The 27,418-nt window shown below is 36.2% G+C and overlaps 1 protein-coding gene and 1 pseudogene across 16 annotated transcripts in view; both read left to right on the top strand.

The window, feature by feature from the left end:
- Window positions 1-27,418, top strand: part of GRIA4 (glutamate ionotropic receptor AMPA type subunit 4) — a 525,267-nt gene that overhangs the window by 95,695 nt on the left and 402,154 nt on the right. The window lies entirely within an intron of this gene.
- LOC132597770 (60 kDa heat shock protein, mitochondrial pseudogene) lies at window positions 16,008-17,427 on the top strand (annotated as a pseudogene).

Below are 27,418 nucleotides of genomic sequence, written 5' to 3' on the forward strand. Positions count from 1 at the left end.
CTAACTCTCTTCAATCCTGTGAAGACTGAGAGAGATGAGGAAGCTACAGAAGAAAAATTTGAAGCTTAGCAGAGGTTGGTTCTTGAGGTTTAAGGAGATAAGTCATCTCCATAACATAAAAGTACAAGGTGAAGCAACAAGTTCTAATGTGGAAGCTGCCACAAGTTATCCAGAAAATCTAGCTAAAATAACTAATAAAGATAGCCACACTAAACAACAAATTTTCAATGTAGATGAAACAGCCTTATATTGGAAGGAGATGGCTTCTAAGACTTTCAAAGCTAGAGAAGCCTTTAAAGCTTTAAAGGACAGACTGATTCTCTTGTTAGAGGCTAACTTCAACTTTAAGTTGAAGCCAGTGCTCATTTATCATTTCCAAAATCCTAGGCCCCTTAAGAATTATGCTGAATCTACTCTGCCTATGCTCTATAAATGGAACAACAGAGCCTGGATGACAGCACATCAGTTTACAGCATGGTTTACTGAATAGTTTAAGCCCACTCTTGAGACCTACTGCCCAGGAAAATAATTCCTTTCAAAATATTACTGCTCATTGACAATGCATCTTGCCACCCAAAAGCTCTGATGGAGAGATACAGTGAGATTCATGTTGTTTTCATGCCTGCTAACATAGCATCTGTTCTGCAGCCCATGGATCAAGGTGTAATTTTGCCTTTCAAGTCTTATTATCGATAGTGATTCCTCTTATGGATCTGGGCAAAGTAAAGGAAAGGATTCACCATTTTAGATGCCATTAAGAACATTAATATTCATGGGAAGAGGTCAAAATATTAACATATATAGGAGTTTGGAAGAAGTTGATTCTAACCCTCATGGATGGCTTTGAGGGATTCAAGACTTCAGTGGAGGAAGTAACTGCATATGTGGTGGAAATAGCAAGAGAGCTAGAATTAGAAGTGGAGCCTGAAGACGTGACAGAAAGAATTGCTGCAATCTCATGATAAAACTTTAACAGATGAAGAGTTGCTTTTTATGGATGAGCAAAGAAAGTGATTTATTGAGATGGAATCTACTTTTGGTGAAGACACTGTGAAGATTGTTGAAATGATAACAAAGGGTTTAGAATATTACATAAACTTAGCTGATGAAATAGCAGGAGGATTTGAGAGGATTGACTCTAATTTTGAAAGTTCTATTGTGGGTAAAATGCTAGCAAACAGCATTGCATGCTACAGAGAAATTGTTTGTGAAAGGAATAGTCAATTGATACAGCAAACTTCAGTGTTGTTTTATTTTAAGGAAGTACCACAGCCACCCCAACCTTCAGCAACCACCACTGATCAGTTAGCAGCCATCAACATCAAGGCAAGATCCTCCACCAGCAAAAACATTAGCACTCGCTGGAGGCTCAGGTGATGGTTAGCACTTCTTAGCATTAAACCATTTTACATTGAGGTATGTGCATTGTTTTTTAGATATAATGCTGTTGCTCACTTAATAAACTACAGTATAGTGTAAAGATAACTTTTATCTGCACTCAGAAACCAAAAAATTTGCATGACTTTCTTTGTTGTGATATTCACTTTATTGCAGGGGTCTGGAACCGAACCAGAAATATCTCCAAGGTTTGCCTGTATATCCAGAAGTTGAATTGCTGGATCAAATGGTAGTTCTATTTTTAATTTCTTGAGGAACCTTCATACTGCTTTCCATAGTGGCTATACAAGTTACATTCCCACCAATAGTAAATATCTCCACATCCTCGCCAACACTTGTTATCTCTTGTCTACTTGTTGATAGCCATTTTAACAGATGTGCAGTGATACCTCATTGATTTTTTATTTGTATTCACCTGATGACTAGTGATGTCAAGTATCTTCTTATGTACATGTTGGCTATTTGGATGTCTTTTTTGGAGAATGTCTAGTTCCTCTGCTCATTTTTTAAACAGATTTTTTCATCAAATTATATGAGTTCATTATATATTTTTGGATGTTAACCCTAATCCAATATGGTTTGCAAATATTTTCTCCCATTCCACAGGTTTCTTTTTCATTTTGTTAATTGTTTCTTTTGCTGTGCAGAATCTTTTTAGTTTGATGTAGTCCCACTTGTTGATTTTTGGTTTTGTGCTTCCAGTGTCTTATCTAAAAAAATCTTTGCCAAGACCAATGTCAAGGAACTGTTCCCTATGTTTTCTTCTAGGAGTTTTATCATATTAGGTCTTATGTTTAAGTCTTTAATCCACTTTGAGTAAATTTTTCAGAGTGAGGTAAGAGAGGGGTCCAATTTCTTCTCCATGTGGTTATCAAGTTTTTACACCATTTGTTGGAGACTATTCTTTCCTCATTGAGTGTTCTTGGCTCCCTTGTCAAATATTAGTTGACTGAAAATGTGGGAGTTTGTTTCTGTGCTCTTGATTCTATTCCATTGGTCTACGTGTCTATTTTTATGGCAGTACCATACTGTTCTAATTTATTACTATAGGTGTGTAATACAGTATGAAATCAGAAAATGTGATGTCTCCAGCTTTGTTTTTCTTTTTCAAGATTGCTTTGGCTATTTGGAGTCTTTTGTGAATACATACAAATTTTAGGACAGTTCTTTTTCTATTTCTGTGAAAAATGTCACTGGAATTTTGACAGGGATTGCATTGAATCTATAGATGGCTTTGGGTAGTATGTACATTTTAATAATATTAATTCTTCAGATCCATGAACCCAGCCATCTTTCCATTTATGTGTGTCTTCTTCAGTTTCTTTCATCAAAGTCTTGTAGTTTTCATTGTACAAATCTTATACATCCTTAGTCAAATTTATTCCTAAGTATTTTATTGTTTTTGATGCTACTATGAATGTGATAGTTTTCTTTATTTACTTTTCAGCTGTTTTGTTGTTTGTGTATGGTTGTTAGTGCAACTGATTTCTGTATGTTGATTTTATACATGGTACTGATACATTTATACATTTATACTGATAGCCTAATGGAGGTTTCTTTGTAGGTTACAATCAATCCCTGGCTGCTTTTAGAATTTTTCTTTATCTTTGATTTTTGACAGTTTCCTTACAATGTGTCTTGGAGAAGGTCTTTTTGCATTGAAATAATAGGGTGAGCTATCAGCTTCATGAACTTGGATGTCCAATTCTCTCCCAGGTTTGGGAAGTTCTCAGCTATTATTTCTTTAAATAAACTTTCTATCCCCTTTGCCCTCTCTTCTCCTTCTGGACTCTGATTATTCTTTGTGCTTTTTATGGAATCCCATAGATCACATAGACTTTCTGTGTTCTTTTTCATTCTTTTTTCTCTTCTAAGTGAGTTATTTCAACATCTATGTCCTCTAACTCATTTATTACGTCTTCATTTGTCCTGCTCTACTGCAGATGCTCTTTATTGTATATTTTACTTCATTCATTGATTTTTTAAGCTTCAGAATTTCTGTTTAGTTCTTTTCATAAATATCTCAATTTGATCATGTATTTTTTTCATGATTTCATTGAAATGTCTTTCTGAGTTTTCTTGTAGCTTGTTGAGTTTCTTTAAAAACAGCTATTTTTAGTTATTTATGTATTAGATCATGAACCTCCATGACCTTGAGCTCAGTATTGGAGAATTATTTTTATCTTTTGATAATAACATTCCCTTGATTTTTTTTTTTTTTCGGTACACGGGCCTCTCACTGCTGTGGCCTCTCCCGTCGCGGAGCACAAACTCCAGACGCGCAGGCTCAGCGGTCACGGCTCACGGGCCCAGCCGCTCCGTGGCACGTGGAATCCTCCCAGACCAGGGCATGAACCCGTGTCCCCTGCATCGGGAGGCGGACTCTCAACCACTGCGCCACCAGGGAAGTCCCCATTCCCTTGATTTTTTTGATGTTCTTTGTAGTTTTACATTGCTGCTTTCATATTTGACATAGCAGACACCTTAAATCTTTGCTAGTTTCCTTCAGCTAGGTTATTCTATTCATTGCTGCTGTATCTTTTCCAATATGAGACCCCAAGAAAAAAAAAATCTGCGTTTTTCTCTGCCTTTGTATAGGTACATTCTACTCTTCTTGCTCCCTCTTGTGGCAGAATTCTTAAGCTTTGATGTCTATCTGGTTCTTACAACTCACCAGACTGCTACTGGAAGTCTTTCTTTTGTTTTTCAAAAGGTGGCACCATAGCTGAAATTTGTGGTTTCTCCCTTGCCCACAGACCCTGGTCTGTTTTCTGAGTGTATTTCCTGTCTGCTGTAGCTCAATCTTCCCTCTGCACTTTGGAACATGCACAAGAAGCTGCCTCAGTGTGGTGGGTGGTGTGTGTTTACCACTTGTGGCATTGGGGGTGCCTACAGACCTAGTAGGGAGATACTCAGGTAAGGTACTCCCAGAAACTCACAGGTGGGCTTCCTGATGAAGTCTGCAGTGCAGTCTGCAGGAACTGCATCCCTTTAATCCCTTTGATATCGTTATCTTCCTTTTTCTTGATCAGCTCCCTCTTCCCAGTCATGGAGATCTTGCCTCAGTACTCTGGGTGCTGCTGGAGAGAAATGGGTTTACTGCTGTCCTTTTCCTTTGCAAGAAAGGAGGCCACTGCTTGATAGGTCATCCCCATGTGGTGTTGCATGGGATGAGGGTGTGGGAGTGGTGACAGCACTGTTAAAATTCTTACCATCTTCACTGCATTCTATAACTCATATACATTTTTTTCTCCAACGGTGTGCTAGAATTTCCCCTTAAGAGGCTGGACTTCTACAGTTTCTCTCTCATTTGTAGGTATCTTACCAGGTCAGCACTCTCCAGGTTCTTTTCCTGACCTTGGCAACAGGGGTTGAGACAGGTTGGCTACTTTGCCAGTTCCACAGCCTGAACAGTCTGTCTGCCTGGTTTGGATGCACAAATGGGCAAGACTTCTCCTAGGTTCCTTGTCATGTAATGTTGGATCCCACAACTCCCAGAAAATGTGCTTTTGTTCATGGAAGGGTGTCTAATTCTTGGTTGAAAAGGGGACAAAAAGTAGAAACATCTCACGTCACCATGATGCTGATATCACTCATACATAGTGTTTGAGGTATGCCAGCCATTGTTCTAAACATTTTGCATATATTAATGCATTTAGTCCTATAAGATATGTGATATTATCGCCATTTAAAGTTAAGGAAACTGAAGAACAGATAGGATAAATGACTTGCCCGGTGTTGGCAGGGATTCTTATCCACATCTAATCATGTATTTAAAATAAGGACAATCAAATTACACATGTGAAGATGCAATAGAACAGAGAGACTTATGAATAAATATCAATTAAATAGTAATTTGTTATTGTTCTCTTGGAGAAGAATTTAATATTAAAACGAAATGATTTTATTCAACCTTCTGATTCATAATGCCATTTCTTATAATTTATTCCAAAGAAATAATTCAAAACTTAAGTAATTAAAAAGTTCTGTACAAAGACATTACAACATGTTTGCACAGGGAGCTGAGTAGGCAGGGCTATGTAGTTGCAGTAATTCCTAAAAAAAAAAAACCTCAAAAATTGATAAATTGTTAAAGAGATTGGAGATGTCATTATAATGAAACTTATATCTCCATTAAAATGATATGTTTCAGGGACTTCCCTGGAAGTCCAGTTGTAAAGGATCTGCCTTACAATGCAGGAGATGCAGGTTTGATCCCTGGTCAGGAGCTAAGATCCCTCACGCCGCAGGGCAACTAAGCCTGCGTGCCACAACTACTGAGCCCGTGTGCCTCAACTAGAGCCTGTGTGCCACAAACTACAAAGGCCATGTGCTCTGGAGCCTGCATGCCACAACTATAGAGCCCACGCACCCTTGAGCCCATGCACCACAACTAGAGAGAAGCCTGTGCACTACAACGAAGAGCCCACGTGCCACAACGAAAGATCCCACATGCGTCAAAGAAGATCCCGCGTGCCGCAGCTAAGACCCGATTCAGAGAAAAATAAAAATAAAATAAATAAATAATAAAGACAATTTAAAAATGATAGGTTTCAAAAATATAAAGCAGTACTGAGAAGTATTTGTGAAATAACATTAAGTGAAAGGACGAAATAGAATTTTTTTTGGAGTATAGTTGATTCATAATGTTGTGTTAGTTTCAGGTGTACAGCAAAGTGAATCTGTAATACATATACATATCCATTCTTTTTTTTTAGATTCTTTTCCCATATAGGCCATTACAGAGTGTTGAGTAGAGTTCCCTGTGCTATGCAGTAGTTCCTTATTAGTTATCTATTTTATATACAGTAGTGTGTATATATCAATCCCAATATTCCAATTTATCCCTCCCCCCACCCCCCCCTTATCACCTGGTAACCATATTGTGTTGTCTACATCTGTAACTCTATTTCTGTTTCGTAGATAATTTCATTTGTACCCTTTTTCTCAGATTCCACATATAAGCAATATCATATGATATTTGGCTTTCTCTGAATGACTTACTTCACTCAGAATAACAATCTCTAGGTCCATCCATATTGCTGCAAATGACATTATTTTGTTCTTTTTTATGGATGAGTAATATTCCATTGTATATATTACCACATTTTCTTTTTTTCTTTTTTAACATCTTTACTGGAGTATAATTGCTTTACAATGGTGTGTAGGTTTCTGCTTTATAACAAAGTGAATCAGTTATACATATACATATATCCCCATATCTCTTCCCCCTTGCGTCTCCCTCCCTCCCACCCACACCCCCTATCCCACCCCTATAGGTGGTCACAAAGCACCGAGCTGATCTCCCTGTGCTATGCGGATGCTTCCCACTAGCTATCTATTTTACATTTGGTAGTGTTTATATGTCCATGCCACTCTCTCACTTTGTCCCAGCTTACCCTTCACCCTCCCCATATCCTCAAGTCCATTCTTTAGTAGGTCTGTGGCTTTATTCCCGTCTTACCCAAAGGTTCTTCATGACCATTTTTTTTTAGATTCCATATATATTTGGGATTAGCATACGGTGTTTGTTTTTCTCTTTCTAATTTACTGCACTCTGTATGACAGACTCTAGGTCCATCCACCTCACTACAAATAACTCAATTTTGTTTTGTTTTATGGCTGAGTAATACCACATTTTCTTTATCCATTCCTCTGTTGATGGACATTTAGTTTGTGTCCATGTCCTGGCTATTGTAAATAGTTCTTCAGTGAACATTGGGGTGCATGTATCTTTTCGAATTATAGTTTTATTTGGATATATGCCCAGGAGTGGGATTGCTGGATCATACGGTAGCTCTATTTTTAGATCTTTAAGGAACTCCATAATGTTCTCCACAGTAGCTGTACTAGTTTACATTCCCAGCAACAGTGTAGGAGGGTTCCCTTTTCTGCACACCCTCTCCACCACTGATTGTTAGTAGATTTTTTGATGATGGCCATTCTGAAGGGGGTGAGGTGATACCTAATTGTGGTTTTGATTTGCATTTCTCTAATAATTAGTGACGTTGAGCATCTTTTCATGTACTTTTAACCATCTGTATGTCTTCTTCAGAGAAAAGTCTATTTAGATTATCTGCCTATTTTTTGACTTGCTTGTTTGTTTTTTTGATATTGAGATGCATAAGCTATTTGTATATTTTGGAGATCAATCCCTTGTTGGTCGCTTTGTTTGCAAATATTTTCTCCCATTCTGAGGGTTGTCTTTTCATTTTGTTTATGGTTTCCTTTGCTGTGCAAAAGCTTTCAAGTTTAATTAGGTCCCATTTGTTTATTTTTGTTTTTATTTTCATTACTCTAGGAGGTGGATCCTAAAAAGATCTTGTTGTGATTTATGTCAGAGAGTGTTCTGTGAATGTTTTCCTCTTAAATTTTTATAGTATCCAGTCTTACATTTAGGTCTTTAATCCATTTTGAGTTTATTTTTCTTTATGGTGTTAGGGAGTATTCTAATTTCACTCTTTTATATGAAACTGTCCAGTTTTCCCAGCACCACTTATCGGAGAGACAATTTTTTCTTCATTGTATATTCTTGCCTCCTTTGTCATAGATTAGGTGACCATATGTGCGTGGGTTTATCTCTGGACTTTCCTTTTCCATTGATCTATATTTCTGTTTTTGTGCCAGTACCATATTGTCTTGATTACTGTAGCTTTGTAGTATAGTCTGAAGTCAGGGAGCCTGATTCCTCCAGCTGTGTTTTTCTTTATCAATATTGTTTTGGCTATTCATGGACTTTTGTGTTTCCATACAAATTGTAAAATTTTTTTGTTCTAATTCTGTGAAAAATGCCATAGGTAATTTGATAGGGATTGCATTGAATCCGTAGACCACTTTAGGTAGTATAATCATTTACAATATTGATTCTTCCAATCCAAGAACGTGGTATATTTCTCTATCTGTTTGTGTCATCTTTTATTTCTTTCATCAGTATCTTACAGTTTTCTGAATACAGGTCTTTTGCCTCCTTAGGTAGGTTTATGCCTAGGTATTTTATTCTTTTTGTTGGGACAGTAAATGGGATTGTTTCCTTGATTCCTCTTTCTGATCTTTCATTGTTAGTGTATAGGAATACAAAAGATTTCTGTGTATTAATTTTGTGTACTGCAACTTTTCCAAATTCATTGATTAGCTCTAGTAGTGGCATCTTTAGGGTTTCCTATGTATATGTCATCTGCAAACAGTGACAGCTTTACATCTTCTTTTTCAATTTGGATTCATTTTATGTTTTTTTCTTCTCTGATTACCATGGCTAGGACTTCCAATACTATGCTGAATAACAGTGGTGAGAGTGGACATCCTTGTCTTGTTCCTGCTGTAGAGGAAATGCTTGCAGTTTTTCACCATTGAGAATGATGTTTGCTGTGGGTTTGCCATATATGGCCTTTATTATGTTAAGGAAGATTCCCTCTATGCCTTCTCTATGGAGAGTTTTTACCATAAATGTTGTTGAATTTGTCAAAACTTTTTCTGCATCTATTAAGATAATCATACGGTTTTCATTCTTCAATTTGTCGATGTAGTGTATCACACTGATTGATTTGCCAATATTGAAGAATTCTGTTATCCCTGGGATAAATCCCACTTGATCATGTTGTATGATCCTTTTAATGTGTTGTTGGAATCAGTTTGATAGTATTTTGTTGAGGATTTTTGCATCTATGTTCATTGGTGGTATTGGCCTGTGATTTTCTTTATTGTGATATCTTTGTCTGGTTTTGGGATCAGGGTGATGGTGGCCTTGTAGAATGATCTTGGGAGTGTTCCTTCCACTGCAATTTTTTTGGAAGAGTTTCAGGAGGATAGGTGTTAACTCTTCTCTAAATGTTTGATAGAATTTGCCTGTGAAGCCATCTGGTCCTGGACTTTTGTTTGTTGAAAGATTTTTAATCACAGTTTCAATTTCAGTAATTGTGAAATTATTGTATTTACAGTGATTGTGTTCATATATTCTATTTCTTCCTGGTTCAATCTTGGAAGGTTTTACCTTTCTCAGAATTTGTCCATTTCTTCTAGGTTGTCCATTATTTTGGCATATGGTTGCTTGTAGTAATGTCTTATAATCCTTGTACATCTGTGGTGCCAGTTATAACTCCTGCTTTTTCACTTCTAATCTTTGATTTGAGTCCTCTTCCTTTTTTTCCTTGATGAGTCTTAGTAAAGTTTTATTAGTTTGGTTTATCTTCTAAAAGAACCAGCTTTTAGTTTTATTGATATTTGCTCTTGTTTTTTTCTTCTCTATTTCATTTATTTCTGCTCTGATCTTTATGATTTCTTTCCTTCTACTAACTTTGTGTTTTGTTTGTTCTTCTTTCTCTAGTTGCTTTTAGGTGTAATGATAGGTTGTTTATTAGAGATTTTTCTTTTTTTTGAGGTAAGATTGTATTCTTATAAGCTTCCCTCTTAGAACTGCTTTTACTGTGTCACATAGGTTTTGGATCACTGGGGTTTTGTTACCATTTGTCTCTAGGTATTTTTTTTTATTTCCTCTTTGATTTCTTAAGTGATCAATTGATTATTTAGTAACATATTTTTTAGCCTCCATGTGTTTGTGCTTTTAACTCTTTTTTTTCCTGTAATAGATTTATAATCTCATAGTGTTGTGGTCAGAAAAGATGCTTGATATGATTTCCATTTTCTTAAATTTACCCAGGCTTGATTTGTGATCCAAGATGTGATTATCCTGGAGGATATTCCATGTGCACTTGAGAAGAAAGTTGTATTGTGTTGCTTTCGGATGGAATGTCTTATAAATATCAATTAAGTCTATCTGGTCTAATGTGTCATTTAAGGCTTCTGTTTCCTTATTAATTTTCTGTCTGGATGATCTGTCCATTGGTGTAAGTGAGGTGTTAAAGTTCCCCACTATTTTTCTGTTACTGTTGATTTCCCCTTTTATAACTGTTAGAATTTGCCTTTGTATTGAGGTGCTCACTATGTGGGGTGCATATATATTTACAATTGTTATATTTTCTTCTTGGATTGATCCCTTGATCATTATGTAGTGTCCTTCCTTGTCTCTTGTAATAGTCTTTATTTTAAAGACTATTTTATCTGATATGAGTATTGCATGGAGTATCTATTTCCATCCCCTCACTTTCAGTCTGTACGTGTCCCTAGGTCAGAAGTGGGTCTCTAGTAGATAGCATATATACGGGTCTTGTTTTTGTATCCCTTCAGCCAGTCTGTGTCTTGGTTGGAGCATTTAAACCATTTACATTTAAGATAGTCATCAATATGTATGTTCCTATTGACATTTTCTTAATTGTTTTGGGTTTGTTTCTGTAGATCTTTTTTCTTCCCTTCCTCTTTTGTTCTCTTCTCCTGTGTTTCTCACCTAAGGAAGTTCCTTTAGCACTTGTTTTAAAGCTGGTTTGGTGGTGCTGAATTCTCTTAGCTTTTGCTTGTCTCTGAAGCTTGTGATTTCTCTATCAAATCTGAATGAGAGCTTTGCTGTGTAAATTATTCTTGGTTGTAGGTTTTTCCTTTTCAATATATCCTGCCACTCCTTCTGGCCTGTAGAGTTTCTTCTTTAAAAACAGCTGTTAACTTTATGGGGATTCCCTTGTATCTTATTTGTTGCTTTTCCCTTGCTGCTTTTAATATTTTTCTTTGTATTTAATTTTTGTTAGTTTGATTAATTTGTGTCTCAGCATGTTCCTTGTTGGGTTTATCCTGTATGGGACTCTCTGCACTTCCTGGATGTAGATAACTATTTCCTTTCCCATGTTAGGGAAGTTTCCTAATATAATTCCTTCAAACATTCTCTCAGTCTCTTTCTCTTTCTCTTCTTCCTCTGGGACCCCTGTAATTCTAATGTTGGTGTGTTTTTCTTGTCCCAGAGGTCTCTGAGATTGTCCTCATTTCTTTTCATTCTTTTTTCTTTATTCTGTTCCATGGCAGTGATTTCCACCATTCTATCCTCCAGCTTACTTAGCCTTTCTTCTGCCTCAGTTATTCTGCTATTGATTCCTTCCAGTGTATTTTCATTTCAGTTATTGTATTGTTTATCACTGTTTGTTCTTTAGTTCTTCTAGGTCCTTGTTAAACATTTCTTGTATCTTCTGGATCCCTGCCTCCATTCTTTTTCAGAGATGTTGGATCATCTTTACTATCATTGCTCTGAATTCTTTTTCAGGTAGATTGCCTGTCTCCTCTTCATTTTCTTGGTCTTACAGGTTTTTACCTTGCTCCTTCTTCTGCAGCATATTTCTTTGTTGTCTTACTTTTTCTGCTGTGTTTGTGGTGTCCTTTCCACAGGCTGCAGGGTTGTAGTTCCTTTTGCTTCTGGTGTCTGCCCCTGGTGGGTGAGCTTGGTCCCAGGGATTGTGTAGGCCTCCTGGTGGGAGGGACTGGGGCCTGCCCTCTGATGGGTGGAGCTGAGCCTTGTCCCTCTGGTGATCAGGGCCATGTCAAGTGGTGTGTTTTGGTGTGTCTGTGAGCTTAGCATGACTTTAGCCAGCTTTTCTGCTGATGGGTTGGGCTGTGTTCCTGTGTTTCTGGTTGTTTGGCCTGAGGTGTTCTAGCACTGGAATTTGCAGGCAGTTGGTTGCAGCTGGGTCATAGTGCCAAGATGGGGACCTCCAGGAGAGCTCATGCTAATTAATATTCCCTGAGGCCGGGAATTCCCTAGCAGTACAGTGGCCAGGACTCGGTTCTCCCCCTTGGGAGTTCAGGTTCAGCCCCCAGCAGGGGAACCTAGACACCACAAGCTTTGTGGCACAGCCAAAACAAAACATTCAAACAGACAAACAAAAACCAAGACAAACAATAAAAACAAAAAACAACACAGAAACAAAGTAAACAATGAAACAAAAAAACCAGAAACCAAAACAAACAATAAAAACAAAACTAACAAAAACAAAAAACAGAAAAACCCAAACAAAAAAGCAAAGAAACAACAACAACCAAAAAACCTCCCCAAACCAAACCCCCCAAAAACAAAAAATAATATAAAAATAAAGAAATACAATATATATTAAAAAATGTAAGAAATAAAAATAATAAATGAATAAGTTAAAAACTTCCCTGGGTCCTCTGCTATCAGTGTCCTTGCCCCCACAGTGAGCCATAGCCAACCCCTGCCTCCCTTGAAGGCTCTCCAAGACCTCTTATTAGGTCTCTGGACACACTGTGGGCACTGTAGGGGCAGATCAGACTCTGACCTGGCCCTACTTTCATGTACACGTGCCCACAAAGTCTACAGTTGCTAAAGCTAGACCAGTCTCAGTTGTGGAAGCACCCCATTGTCCATTCAGATGTTCTGCAGGTGCTGGGTTTACCAAGCTGATCACAGTGGTTTAATCTGCAGCATGTGCAGGTGCAGTGAGAGATTTCAGCTCTTCTTCCTTAGTCACATAGCCCCTGGGGTTCAGCTTTGGTTTTGGTCCCACCTCTGTATGTGTGTCACCCTCAGGCATCTGCTCCCCACCCAGGAGAGATGAGGTGAAGGCAGGGACTGGGAGCAGGATGGCCCATTTTAGTGGGATGGGGCATGCAGCTACTGACTGGGTCACTCTTGCTTGCTTAGGTGGGGGGGCAAAAGGTGGTGACTGATTGGTGCATGAGTGCTTGCTTTGGTGGGAGTCCCTCTCATTACCCATGGAGCAGGGGCTGGTGTGTGAGGAGAGAGGCCTCAATGGTGGCCCTGCCCTTCGTGTGCCACTCAGCACTGATGCCTTCCATTGCAGTCCATGCTTCCTCCAGGAGCATTCCTGGCTGTGGAGCCCCTCGTTCCCATCCCCTCAGGCTGTCTCCATGCAGCCAATAGCAGTCCTCTACTTGGGTCTGCTCTCCAAACCCCATGTTTCAGCACCCAACCCCCGCCAGCACTGGCAGACCCCTGTCTCAGGCTGGGGTGCCCAAAACTGTGGCACAGACTGTCCTACCTGCCACAGGCCCGCTGCTACAATTTCCTCCGATAGCCCCCAAAGCTTCCCTCCATCTCAGCTGATGGAGCTGCCAGTGAGGGGGCCTCTCCAGTTATGTTAACCTCTCATCTCCTTCAGCTCCTCTGCAAGAGGAGGAGCTAATCCTGTTTCCTCTTTTCTTTTTCTTTCTTTTCTCTCTTTTGTCCTACCCAGTTACGCGAGGGTCTTTTCTTGTCCTTTTAGGTGTCTGAGGTCCTCTGCTAGTGCTCAGCAGGTGCTCAGTGTGAATTGTTCCACTTGTAGCTGCATTCTTGATATACTTGTGGGGATAAGTGAACCCCAGGTCCTCCTATTCTGCCTTCTTGACCCAAACTCTGCATGACTCTTCCAGAGTACCATTTTTAAGTGTACTCTTCTTAGAACTATTTTAAACCTATATGTACCAAAAAATAAATATTGGTAAGCAGAGACAGTAGTTATTCCATAATGGAGACAAAATGATAGATTCCTTTTAAATATTTTACATTTCTGAAAAAATAAATTCACTTTTTGATGCACTTACAAACATAAAAGAAAATTAAGACTACGGCTTTATTTTTAATTTACCAAATTATCAAACCTATTACCTTCTGCCTTTTCTGCATTAGATTCCAAAGCCTACTGGGATGTATAAAGAATGAGCAGTTTCTTGTGAATATTTATAGGATTAATCTATTATACTTCATCTAATATTTTAGTTATAGTACATTTAAGTGCTGACAATGCTTTTCTGTAAGAAATAAAATAAAATAAAATTACTAGTACTTAATTGATTTTGCACAAATACTCAAAAAAGTAAAGAAGAGGACCAAAAACTTCACTGATATTTTATAATTATAAATATATCTTTATCTAATTTATTTCAAAAGCTTACAGATATCTCCAGGTCTGTAAATATAATAAATACTTATTCAATACAACTTAACATGTAATACTTGTTTAAAAAGACACGTTTACTTTCTTCATTCAGTGAGTGTCTATAATACACAACACTCTCTGGCAACCACCAAAGAAATAATTCTTTCCCTGTAAGTTTTTATTAATCAATTTATAACCTAATTAACTATTTAATTACAACTGCAGGGAATGCTAATAAAAATTATAGGTTCTATGAGAGCTTGCAAAATGTTTGCTGAATTTAGGGATCAGGAAAGATATCCTCAAGATAGTAACTGATCTGAGTAATGAAAAGTGACTAAGAGGCCACTAGGTGAGTGAATAGTGGTTAAGTGCAGAGGAACATTTCAGGCTGAGGGAGTAGGTGGCAAAGGCCCCACAGAAAGAAAAATGGCCAGTGTGGTCAAAGTCCACAGAGAAGTGGCTGTATAGGCCAGAAGATGGAAGACTTGTTAAGCTTAGCTAAGAACTTGGTCTTCATCTTAATGTAGAAGCTTCTGAAGGACTTTGAAAGAAAATGAACAAATTTACATTTTTAAAAGATCACCCTGAATCTGGTGTAGAGAAAGGATTGAAGGAAGATATGGATGATTGCTGGGAGTTTCTTAAGTAGTCTAAGAAAGATATGAATGGGTAGAGAAAACCCCTTTAACAACTGCAGCAAAGAAGATTAAATATTTTGGAATAAGCTTAAAAAGAAATATGTGCTACCTCTATAAGGAAAACTTTAAAACATACCTGAAAGAAGTAAAAGTATACTTGAACAAGTAAAGAGACATCCCCTCTTCCTGTATGAGACTATTCAACATTATAAAGATGTCAGTTCTCCCTTAATTAACTTATAAAATTAGCTCAATCTTAATCAAAATATTAGCAGCCTTTTTTATGGTGTAGAAAATAATAATAAAGTTCATATGGAAAAACAAACATACAAGAAGAGGCAGGAAAACACTGAAAAAGAAAATCTATGAAAGGATATTAGCCCTGCTAGATAGAAAGCTATAAAGATATACTTCAAAGTAGCTGCAATTAAAATAGTGTGGTACTGGCACATGAATAGATAAAGAGAACAGAGGAACAGAATGGAAAACCCAGAAGTAGATTCAAATACATAAGGAAGCTTATTATATGATCAAGGTAATCTGTGGGGCATCAATGAGGCAAAGGTGGACTTTTTAATTAATGGTTGTAGAACAACTGGGTGGCCATTTGGAAAAAAATAAAATTTGATAAATATCACACACCATATACCAAAATAAACTCCAAATTGATCAGGAATGCAAATATAAAAAATGAAAACAAGAACTAGAAGAACACTGGTATGAATTTCTCTTTCTCCTCACAATAAGAAAATACTTTCTATTTCACAAACTCTAGAGGAAATGAAAGAAAACATTGATAAATTTGACTACGTGAAAGTGAAAGTTAAAAAAAAGAAGCTAAGACAATAACATGAGCAATATCACAGACAATTTATTAACTGGGAGAAAACATTTGCAATGTGTAACACAAGAGCCAATATCCCTAATACATAAAGAACTCTTAAAACTGAAGAAAAAGGAATCAAAAACCCAATGGCAAAATAAGAAAAAGACTTAAGCAGCCATTCACAGAGACAGAAAAAGCATATTTGTTAAAAATATTGCCAATGATACAAATAAAAAGACCATAGGCCCACCACCACTGCTGCCCTACTGATATACTCTATTACCAAAGATGGCTTAGAGAAGATTAGCAAAGGTGTTTAGCCGGTGGAAATCAGAAGAGGTGTAATGTTAGATATAGGTGCTGTAATTGCTGAACTTAGGACACAGTCTAAACTTGTACCAACCCTTTAAGAAATTGCTGATTGCTAAGATTTCTGCAAACAAAGAAATTGGCAATATAATTTCCAATGCAATGAAAAAGATTGGAATAAATGGTGTAGACATGTTAAAGGATAGAAAATCCCCGAATGATGAACTAGAAATTATAAATTATTAAGTTGAAGTTTATATTTCTTCATATTTTATATACATCAAAAGATCAGAAATGTGTATTTCAGGATGCCTGTGTTCTATTGACTGAAAAGAAAGTATCTAGTCTATTATACTGGCCCTTGAAATTGCCAATGTTCATTGTAGCCCTTGATACTAATTGCTGAAGATGTTGATGGAGAGGCTCTAAATACACTCCTTTTGAATAGGCTAAAAGTTGGTCTTCAGATTGTAGCAGTCAAAGCTCCAGGTGTTTGTGACAATAGAAAAAAACCTGTTTAAAAACATGGCAATAGCTAGTGGTGGTTCAGTGTTCAGAGAAGAGAGATTGACCCTAAATCATGATGATGATGATTTTCAGACTCATGACTTAGGAAAAGTTGGAGAGGTCATTATGACCAAAGATGAAGTTCTGCTCTTAAAAGGAAAAAGTTAGCAGTCTCAAATTGAAAAACATATTCAAGAAATCAATGAGCAGTCAGATATCATAATTAAAGAATGTGAAAAGGAAAAACTGAGTGGACTCTAGCAAAATTTTCAGTAGAATAGCTGTGCTGAAGGTTAATTAAACAAGTTATGCTGCAGTGAATGAAAAAATATTTACAGATGCCCTTGATGTTCCATGAGTTGCTGTTAAACAAAGCATTGTTCTGGGAGGGGGTTGTGTTCTGCTTTGCTACATTTCAGCCTTAGACTCACTAATTATAGCTAATGAAGATTTTTAAAAATGATACAGAAATTATTAAAAGAACACTCAAAATTCTTGTACTTATCATTGTTAAGAATGTAGATGTTGAAAAATTATTGATAATTGAGAAAATTATGCTAAATTCCTCAGAAGTTGGTTATGATGCTATGCTTGGAGCTTTTGTGAATATGGTGCAGAAGGGAATTACTGATCCAACTAAGTTTGTAAGAACTTCTTTATTGGATGCTAAAGAAGAGAAAGATCCTGGAAATCAGTGGAATGGATGGTATAGAGGGTGATAAGTTCTAATTCCTAGAACAGTGCTTCACCATTACTAATGAACTATGACAGGATGCTTGAGACAATGTTTCTCACCAATAATTTCAGAGAAGTCAATTGAAGAAAATGAAGAAAAGGCTGTCTGATATTTAAGAAACTCACTATAATCCTCAATTACTGGTTTCAGTTGACAATATATAATGATTTTCATTGTCCATGCTTATAGATCATTTATTTTGTATTTTTAAATAAAAAATCATTTGTACAATCATGAAAAAAAGGATATGTGAAAGAGTACCTATAGTATGCGATCCTTTATGTAAGAAAAAAGGGCAATGAATAAAACACATTTATCCACTAATCTCTTCAAAAGAAATATCAGAAAAATAAATCAGAAAATAATGAGATTGGTTACCAATATAATGTGGGTAGGAATGGAAATGAAAGAATGTAAAAGGGATGATACTTCTTTAAGTATACTTTTCTGTGTAGCACTGTCTTATAGGATGTACCCTCAAACAAAAATATATGACAAAACCAGGATGTAGGGGGAGCCCAAAATGGAATACAAAAAATAATAATACTACAAAAATACCTAACTATGTTACAAATGAATGGCATAACCATACTTGAAGGAGATAGAGGAAAAAATAATTCACTTAGTAATTTGCAGAAACAATATTTTGATTGTATACCATACACAAATATATACTACTGCTGGCTTAAAAAATATTCACGACCTAAAAGTTGAGAGTTATGTTCTATTTGGTGGGAATTTTTAGGACTTCAATCTTGGGAGGCAGCATCTCAAGTAACCCTGAGAGAACTGCTTCAAGGAGGCAAGGAGGGAAACCAGGTTATATATTATAAAAGTTTTGCAACAAAGGGCAGGTAGTCTGGATGTCAAAAGATTACTGTTAATTAAAGAAAACTAGATATCTCAAGTTAAGTAATTTAGCATTTTCCTATGTATGGGAAGATGCAAGAGTCTGGGCTCACTGAAATCATTCCTCATGATATGTATCTCAGCTACCTGGGACCACTATCCTGTATTTTCATGTCCTGAGTTTCCTCAGGGCTCACCAACTCACCGTTGGCAGTGGCTGCAATCGCTGATGACTGTGACATCCTTTGTTTACTGATATGGCAGTCAGTATGCCATTTATCAGCCACATTATTAAGCAAACATCAGTTTATTTATTTGAAGATCATAAATATCAATATAGTGAATCATTGCTAAAGCAGACAGATTATTGTCAAAGTATACACAATACACCTCTGACCTGTGTAACTCAAATTTATTCACCTAATTTAGTTCAAAACAACATTCTAAAAATAAAATTATGAAGAGAAGAAAAATTATTCCTTCATGTGTTACAGCATACTTGTGTTTTAGTCTGTCCAAACTTTTTCTCATTATATAGAACTTGATTTATATGGATTTCATCTATACATTCCCTTTGGGGAAAAAAACTGAAAATGAACAAAATAGCAGCCACTCTTTGAAAATATCAATAAAATACACTTCTTTAACTCGGAACACTATTTCTATGAGAGCGACTTTAAGAAGATATTACAGGGATGGCGATACAGGAAAGAGAGGTTATTTCATGAAATGAATATTGATTAAGCATGTTCCATACATTATAGGCAATTTTGTTGATATAATCTTTTTAAGATGAGGCATCAGTCCTTAAGGATTTGGAACTATATAGTCCTTGAGGCTTAATTCTATGCTGGCTCAGCACTTTACTAAAGCTGTACTATTGGACAAGTTTAAAACCTCTCTGAACTGCTGTTTCACCCTCGTAAAATGAGGATACCACAACACTTATTTTGAAAACTTGTGAGAATTAAATGTAAAATATTCTGAAAATAATTGGCTGGAAATAAATGTCAGTGTTTCTTTCCTTTACCCTTTATGACAGCATTTTTTGAGAAGATTCAGCTTTAAAATACATGGATGTTATAGGTTATAAATCATTATATATGTAAATAATTGTTATTACGAATAATTAGAAAAATGGCTTCAATTTACACTTATCAAGAAAGCCAGTCTCACCAAATGAATACACATATTGGTCGGTTCATCTCTGTGGCCAACATCTCATACTAGGACACTGGAAAGTATTGGTGGATTTTTTTCCCCTATAATAAAGAACTGGTGTATCTAATTCATGTTAAACTGTCCAAGAGATTTATATGTAGAATATCTAGATAGAAAAAGTAAAATCTTCAGATAACGAAGATAAACTAAAGGGAACTGTAAAGGTCTATAGGCATATTCCTATTCATGCTATGTCAACCATTTAATTCACTAAGTTTTTTTATCTTATTTGGAATGAGAAAATATCATAGAAATGGAAATGCAAACTTCCTCCCATAGACATAAAGATTTCAAAGTCAATTCATATTTGCTTCTCAATAAAAAGATTATTTCAACACTTCAAACAATCCTATTTTTGTGCATAATTTAAAAATCACATTACTTGTACCCTTTACCATACTTAGTGAATCTTTTTCATGTAGTTTTGTTGTTGTTGTTTTGTTTTTTTAAACACTGAAAAAGCTTTGAGTGAATTACCTATGAATAAATCATTGCAGTCCAGATTTAAAAGTACATTTGACCTCAGGCCATTCCTCATAACTAGTGAATGCTCAAAAAATATGAAAACAGTGTTTAAAAAAGGCACTGGAGAAATGATTTCATAAACAGAAGCCATATATTAAATTTAAATACAATTTAGAAAGGTAAATATTGCTCAATTTTTTTTGTATATGATGAGATGTTTAATTTCATAATGGAGATATAAAAATAGTGTTTATCATTAGAAATCTAAGCAAAACTCTTCTACTAAGTAACAGGTTACTATTGCAACATAGTACAGAAAAACATTCTGAATACATTTAATTGTGTACCTATGGACACATACTCAAAGGAAATTTATAAAATGAAATTATTTGTTAAAATGATAGGATTATGGGAAATTTCTAATTTTTCTCTAATGCTTTAATAACTTAAACCCATGCTTAATTTACAAAAACACCATCATGAATTATATATTCCAATATCAACTGCAAGTGTTTTTTCTTTCCTGAATGATCTGTGGGAACACAAGCTTTCAGTAAACTTTCAACTACCTGTTTCTCTATCTTGATGAGAAGCTTTTAAAATTGGGTTTGTTGTTAAATTACTCAGGGAAAATAGTTCAGGAATTATTAATTAATATATGCTAATTAAGAACATAAAATATTTTAAAGATGCACAAACAGAAACCAGAATGGAAATTTAAAGTAGCTCGTGACCATTAAAGTAACAAAAGGACAATTTAACAATTATTAGCAACTGACCCAGAGGACCAGTAGTAGGTACAGCTGTCAGTAAAACAATTAACTTGTGCAGTGGCAGGCTTTGGAACTTGTATGGTACTTAGTGAGCACAGCTATGCTAAGCTAATTTTCTTTGTTATAATGATAATACAGAAACCACTAAACTTAGAAAGGCCTTTAGACAAAGTCTACATGATTTAGGTTTTACAAAATATTTTTGAGCTTCTTTTATGTGAGAATTGTAGAAATTATATCTCAACTTCCAAATTCAAATTTACAGAAACATTATTTAGCGGCTATATTTGATAAACTAAAATTAAATATTTTTTTCTTTTTTAGGAATTCATTATCTCAATCTTATTTTTGTAATTTTTAAACTAAGAGTTACAAAAATTAGTTGTGAAATACTTTAAATTCTAAAAAACAAGAGAAACCAAATCAACATATAATTGAGACAAAGTAATTGGTGCAACTTCTATATATAAGATATTGTGCTGGAGAATATGTGTCACAAAATTAGACTGTGTTCAATTTCTTAACATTTTAATGATCTGATACCACTTCTACATAACCTTGTTGACATTTCCCTATAATAAATGATGGACAAGTCCCCATAGTAAAATAATGATATGTCACAAATTAACAATGGCCTCAATCAACAGTTGAGCCTGGCACCTAAATATTATTAGACCTAAGACTAGTATAATCTATTATAAAATAACATCAGTTGTCTTTCAAAATGTAATTGGTTCATATTTAGTAAACCCATCTTGATGGATGTATTTCCAAATAATTATTTTATTCAGATTCACCAGGAATCTGTATTGCTCAAACTAGACATGGCAATGCAGATATTTATTCAACTGCAATGATAATATCTGCTTTAGAATGTAATACAGTTACACTGCACAGAATGACTCTGTGATCTTAAGCAAGTTGGAACAGACCCAGAAATCTGTGTGTGTGTGTGCATGTTTGTGTATATTCTGACTGTTTCATCAGGTGTCTTTGAAAGCCTTCTATTAATAAACAGTCTAGATTAGGTTTCCTAATGTCCACAAAATGATAGCAGTCAAAGCATATGCTTTTCTGGTCTCAAATGCAATGGATTCACCATCAACCAACAACTCAGAACTTGCTGTCTTCGAGGTCAGACTTGATGACAATCACAATTGATAGCTGTTCAATTCTTTTTTTTTTTAATCTGGCATACAGATATTATATCTTATGGAGAATTACTAAACAATGTGTTGTCAAATAAGTATAAGACTGATCTTTGGATTGAGGCGGGAAAACATCAATTACTTGTTTACTATGTTTCACTTTGGCACCCTGCAGGGCTGCCAACCATGACAATCAAAAGATGCTATAACTTACAATACTATTGCATTTATTCATTACATTTGTTGCAGGCATGTTGTTGAGCGCATTTTCTATTATATATCACTGTCTTCCCTATATGAAGTTCCATGTTTGAAACATATTTTAGAATTTAACACTAGAGAAATCTTTCTTTCCATCCATGATTTGGCCCCACTGGAAGTAAGAATATGGAACTTATTCTGATTCGATGGCCAAGAAGCCTACAGGCAGATGTTTCGCTCTAATTAATAGTCAATAGATTAGTATAAGAAATCTGGTCAGGAAGATACGATTTACGTCAAGATAAAAGTAATAGGAAGGCTGCACAGAAGATAGTGAATTTGAGCCAGGTCTGAGAATATGGAATATAGTTGGATATTAAACAGGCATAAAGGCCTCAATATAGCTCTGTTCTGGCTAGAATATGATAGGTTGCTATAACAAAAAGACCCAAACATTTCAAGATGAAGACAAGAGAAGTCGTAACTCAATAGTGGGTTTTCAAGTTAACGGGAGAAGGGCTTTCCTCTATTTGGTGTTTGGGGACCTGGGATCCTTTCATTTTGTGGTGTTGGCATCCTATAAAGCCATCCCTGTCATCTGCCATCAGCTAGCAGGAAAAAGTACAAAGTACACATAAGAGGTGAAATGTGTCAAGCTTGAAAGTGGCTCATCATATCATTTCTACTTGATTTCCATTGGGAAAGTCTTACTTGCTCAGCCACCAGTAACTGCAAGCGAGACCCAGAAATGTAGTGTGACTGAGTGCCAGGAAGAAGTGAATAGATGCTAGTGGACTCTGCCACAAATATTAAAAATAATAACTTACATTTAAAATACAAAGTTAGGTGTAGTAACAAGCATAATTTTTTCTTAGACAATGTTTATAATTTCTCTGTAAATTTCTTATCCATTACAACTATTTCTTTTTCCATATGCAAAAATGTTAGCTATATTCTCAAAGGTTTTGGTTCTATAAGAAATCCTAGATTGATAGGACACCAGCCTATACTATAGCACATTTTATAGCTCTGATTAAATGTAGATTTCATTGAGAGCATAGAAGGAAGAACAGACTTCCATTTACATAAAGAAGTAAAATAATTTTCTTACTTCTACAGTACAATTTGATAATATATACATTTCAAATGATTTTCAGAAGTATTATTTATCACTGGACTCTCAACTACCTTAACTTTAATAATTTTTTTAACATCTTTATTGGGGTATAATTGCTTTACAATGGTGTGTTAGTTTCTGCTCTATTACAAAGTGAATCAGCTATACATATACATATATCACTATATCTCCTCCCTCTTGTGACTCCGTCCCACCCTCCCTATCCCACCTCTCTAGGTGGTCACAAAGCACCGAGCTGATCTCCCTGTGATATGTGGCTGCTTCCCACTAGCTATCTATTTTACATTTGGCAGGGTATATATGTCCATGCCACTCTTTCACTTCATCCCAGCTTACCCTTCACCCTCCCCATGTCCACAAATCCATTCTCTACGTCTGCGTCTTTATTCCTGTCCTGCCCCTAGGTTCTTCAGAAACATTTTTTTTTAATTCCATGTATATGTGTTAGCATGTAGTATTTGTTTTTCTCTTTCTGACTTACTTCACTCTGCATGATAGTCTCTAGATCCATCCACCGCACTACAAATAACTCAATTTCGTTTCTTTTTATGGCTGAGTAATAGTTCATTGTATACATGTGCCACATCTTATTTATCCATTCACCTGTCGATGGACACTTAGGTTGCTTCCATGTCCTGGCTATTGTAAATACAGCTGCAATGAACATTGTGGTACATGACTCTTTTTGAAATATGGTTTCCTCAGGGTATATGCCCAGTAGTGGGATTGCTGGGTCGTATGGTAGTTCTATTTTTAGTTTTTTAAGGAACCTCCATACTGTTCTCATTAGTGGCTGTATCAATTTACATTCCCACCAACAGTGCAAGAGGGTTCCCTTTTCTCAACATGCTCTCTAACATTTATTTTTTGATGATGGCCTTTCTGGCTGGTGTGAGGTGATACCTCATTGCAGTTTAGATTTGCATTTCTCTAATGATTAGTGATGTTCAGCATCCTTTCATGTGTTTGTTGGCAATCTGTATATCTTCTTTGGAGTAATGTTTATTTAGGTCTTCTGCCCATTTATGGATTGGGTTGTTTGTTTTCTTGATATTGAGCTGCATGAGCTGCTTGTAAATTTTGGAGGTTAATCCTTTGTCAGTTGCTTCATTTGCAAATATTTTCTCCCATTCTGAGGTTGTCTGTTCATCTTGTGTATGGTTTCCTTTGCTGTGCAAAAGCTTTTAAGTTACATTAGTCCCATTTGTTTATTTTTGTTTTTATTTCCATTTGTGTAAGAGGTGGGTCAAAAAGATCTTGCTGTGATTTATATCATAGAGTGTTCTGCCTATGTTTTCCTCTAGGAATTTTTTAGTGTGTAGCCTTATATTTAGGTCTTTAATCGATTTTGACTTTATTTTTGTATTTGGTGTTAAGGAGTGTTCTAATTTCATTCTTTTACATGTAGCTGTCCAGTTTTCCCAGCACCAATTATTAAAGAGGCTGTCTTTCCTCCATTGTATATTCTTGCCTCCTTTATCAAAGATAAGGTGACCATACCTACATGGGTTCATCTCTTGTCTTTCTATCCTGTTCCATTAATCTATAGTTCTGTTTCTGTGCCATTACCATACTGTCTTGATTACTGTAGTTTTGTAGTGTAGTCTGAAGTCTAGGAGCATGATTCTTTCAGCTCTGTTCTTCTTTCTCAAGATTGCTTTGGCTATTCAGGGTCTATTGTGTTTCCATACAAATTGTGAAATTTCATGTTCTAGTTCTATGAAAAATGCCATTGGTAGTTTGATAGGGATTGCACTGAATCTGTAGATTGCTTGGGTAGTATAGTCATTTTCACTATGTTGATTCCTCTGATCCAAGAACATGGTATATATCTCCATCTGTTTGTATCAACTTTAATTTCTGTCATCAGTGTCTTATAATTTTCTGCATACAGGTCTCTTGTCTCCTTAGGTAGGTTTATTCTTATGTATTTTATTCTTTTTGTTGCAATGGTAAATGAGAGTATCTCCTTAATTTCTATTTCAGATTTTTCATCATTAGTGTATAGGAATGCCAGATATTTCTGTGCATTAATTTTGTATCCTGCTACTTTACCAAATGCATTGATTACCTCTAGTAGTTTTCTGGTAGCACCTTTAGGATTTTCTATGTATAGTACCATGTCATCTACAAACAGTGACAGCTTTACTTCTTTTCTGATTTGGATTCCTTTTATTTCTTTATCTCCTCTAATTTCTGTGGCTAAAACTTCCAAAACTATGTTGAATAATAGTGCTGAGAGTGGACAACTTTGTCTTGTTCCTGATCTTAGAGGAAACTGTTTCAGTTTTTCACCACTGAGAATCATGTTGGCTGTGGGTTTGTCATATATGGCCTGTATAATGTTGAGGTAAGTTCCCTCTATGCATACTTTCTGGAGGGTTTTTATCATAAATGGGTGTTGAATTCTGTCAAAAGCTTTTTCTGCATCTACTGAGATGATCATATGGTTTTTCTCCTTCAATTTGTTAATATGATTTATCACATTGTTTGATTTGTGTATATTGAAGAATCCTTGCATTCCTGGGATAAATCCCACTTGATCATGGTGTATGATCCTTTTAATGTGCTGTTGGATTCTGTTTGCTAGTATTTGTTGAGGATTTTTGTTTCTATGTTCTTCAGTGATATTGGCCTGTAGTTTTCTTTCTTTGTGACTTTTTTGTCTGGTTTTGGCATCAGGGTGATGGTGGCCTCATAGAATGAGTTTGGGAGTGTTCCTCCCTCTGATATATTTTGAAAGAGTTTGAAAAGGATAGCTGTTTACTCTTCCTAAATGTTTGATAGAATTCACCTGTGAAGCCATCTGTTCCTGGGCTTTTATTTGTTGGAAGATTTTTATTCACAGTCTCAATTTCAGTGCTTGTGATTGGTCTGTTGATATTTTTTATTTCTTCCTGGTTTAGTCTCAGAAGGTTGTGCTTTTCAAAGAATTTGTCAATTTCTCCCAGGTTGTCCAATTTATTAGCATATAGTTGCTTGTAGTAATCTCTCATGATCCTTTGTATTTATGCAGTGTCAGTTTTTACTCCTCCTTTTTCATTTCTAATTCTGTTGATTTGAGTCTTCTCCCTTTTTTTCTTGATAAGTCTGGCTAATGTGCATGTGCATCTCTTAGCCAAGATGTATTCTAGCGAAGAGGCCTATGGATAGTTGACATCACTTACTATGGGGTGACACCCCTCCTTTTTCGACCTCCAAGGAATTTTTCTGCACATGTGTAATCAGGGAGGTCTCCTTGACTTTGAGAATGAGGAATATGTGGTCCTTTATCTCTTATCTGAGCAGGACCCAGCTTCCTCCATCATTCTGCTTTTATGGAGTTTCTGTCCACAGGGGACAAACTTCAGCTGTTTGGCCTGGTGCCCACATATCTCCTACCTCAAATTTCCCCTGAGAGACATAGAACACAAGAAATCTTTTTTGGGAGGATGAAGGGCAAAGGTCTGTCTTCCGTAGCTTCTTCAGGCTGGCAAGGGGCTTATTGACCTTACCTAGTTGGGTCACGGAGCTCTCGCTTGGTCTCTTTAAGGGGCCCAGGGTGACTTCTGTTGTTATTCCAGCAGGATCTGTTTCAAGGAGTGGCTGGAATCTCTGCCTAACTGTCATCTTGTCTGGGAAACTGTTGTGCCCTTAGAAAGAACAAGCTAGACAAGTAGATTAAGAAAGCATGGGTCAAAAATCAGTGAAAGAATTATTGTAAGCAGGGGCCAAGCAGGAGTAAGAACCAGGTTACATGTGATAGCAATTTTGATCTTGGTCCAGATAGAGTCAGTGCTTGGGTTATGCTGAACAAAGGAATGGAGCCATTTGGGATGGTCATATACATTTTTGATGTACTCTTCTATTAGCTCAGTATGATTGATATAGGTGTAACAGACCCAGTTAGATGTAGTTGGACAATTTGGACATTAGTAGACAAAATAGATCTTATTTCTTTTCAGGAGAATAAGGCTGAAACCCAGTCTGGGCCTGGCACTTTGGAGAGACTTGTAGCCAGGTAGCCAGTTGTCTAGTTTTATCTAAGCAGGTTTTAACTTTTAATGTGGTTATTAACACATAGATAACAAGTGCTATTGGTCATTATACATGTCCCTTCCTTTTGTTAATGTATGATCTGAAGTAATTTCATTGTGTAAAAAACGTAATAGTTCCAAGAGGAGAGCTTTAAAAAGTAAGGTTTTAGTCACCAGCCACCAACTGACATTGTTTTGAGAGTGGCTGGTGGTATCCCAAGTCTGACATAGCTCAGAAAACTCAAGTTCTTAGCAATACAAGAACTTGTCTGAAATCACACCCATAGTGTCCCTAGTTATTTCCTTGGATATCTAAACCATAGCTACTCCATTTTGACTTTTAGTTGTAATTTTCTCCTTAATAGTCAAAGCAGATGTCTCCATCAATGATGTTAGAGTTTCTCTAGGTATGAGAAGATGCAA

The sequence above is a fragment of the Globicephala melas genome, chromosome 8 (assembly GCF_963455315.2).
Source record: "Globicephala melas chromosome 8, mGloMel1.2, whole genome shotgun sequence".
Classification (NCBI taxonomy): Eukaryota; Metazoa; Chordata; class Mammalia; order Artiodactyla; family Delphinidae; genus Globicephala; species Globicephala melas.